Source organism: Balaenoptera ricei, chromosome 11 (genome assembly GCF_028023285.1).
Source record: "Balaenoptera ricei isolate mBalRic1 chromosome 11, mBalRic1.hap2, whole genome shotgun sequence".
Classification (NCBI taxonomy): Eukaryota; Metazoa; Chordata; class Mammalia; order Artiodactyla; family Balaenopteridae; genus Balaenoptera; species Balaenoptera ricei.
In genome coordinates, this window is record NC_082649.1 from 52,035,506 (window position 1) to 52,036,742 (window position 1,237).

General features: G+C 37.7%; 1 long non-coding RNA gene across 1 annotated transcript; it reads right to left on the minus strand.

Moving 5' to 3' along the window:
• Positions 1-238: 238 nt before the first annotated feature.
• Positions 239-702, minus strand: LOC132374134 (uncharacterized). The gene is made up of 3 exons (XR_009505589.1): positions 615-702; positions 396-487; positions 239-297 (listed from the first exon to the last, which is right to left on the minus strand). It is a non-coding gene; the product is annotated as an uncharacterized LOC132374134 (long non-coding RNA).
• Between the last annotated feature and the right edge of the window lie 535 nt (positions 703-1,237).

Genomic DNA, 1,237 nt, shown 5'->3' on the forward strand with positions numbered 1-1,237 from the left:
CTATTTTAAGTTCCTTGAGGGCCAGTGCCATGTCTCTGATATCTATAATAAAAAACCACAACATTTATTTAGTGACTACTAAGGCTTCATATATATAGTAACTTATTTTATCTGTACAACTCAAAGAAGAAATACCAAGAAAGCAGTTAGGCTTGTATAGAGGCTTTACTGCAGCCAGGAATCTGGGAACATTCTGTCTTTCTGCTTTGCCATCCTAGTGTGTGACTTCCATTCTTAAGATCACCTCATGGTTCAGGATGCCTGCTAGGGTTCCAGCTATCACGTTCATACTCCAGGCTAAAACAGAACAGAAGAAAAGAAAGGGATATAACGCCCAGCTGTATCTGAAACTTTAATAATCCTTTCCAGAAGTTAGAAAGAACACTTAGTCTAACCTCTCATTGGTGAGAACTTAATCACAAGAAGACTGAGCATCACATGTATTTCTGGGGACAATGTCCTCACCTAAACGTTCGGAGTCTGTAACCTAGGAAGGGAAGAATATTTAATAGGCAGTTTATACAGCTGTCAACTCCATGTTACAGATGCAGACATTAAGGCTGATTTTGGTCAAGGATGTGCGCAATCATAAGATATTACAGTTAGTCACCTACCTCATCCCAAAGTGTGAACTCTTCACGATGTAGTACTGCCATCAGTGTTACCTCACAGAGGGCTGCCACGTAACAGGCATCCGTACCAGTTTCCTGCAGTGAGACAGCAAATGGGCACCCTGGACCAGCAGCAGTAAAATGGTGAAGAACATGGGCTCTTGAGCAGTGCTTCTCAAATTTTAATGTGCACGTGATTCCCCTATGCATCTAGTTAAAATGAAGATTCTGATTCAGTAGAAATGGGGTGGGTCTGAGAGCCTGAATTTCTAAAAAACTTGCAGGAAATAGTTATGCTGCTGGACCATGGACCACTCTTTGAGAAGCATGCCATCCAATAAAATAGGCAATTACCATGTATGGCTCCTGGGCACTTGAAATGTAGCTTTCCTGAACTGAGATGTACTGTGTAGTACGTATAAAATACATAGTGGATTTCAGTGATTTAGTAAGAAGAAAAATACAAAATATCTCATTAATATTTTACATAGATTTCATATTGAAATTATAGTATTTCGGTTATACTGCATTAAATAAGATATACTATTAAAATTAAATTAATTTCATCTATTTCTTTTTAATTTTAAAATATGGTTAGTAGAAAATTTTAAACTGCTCACATTATT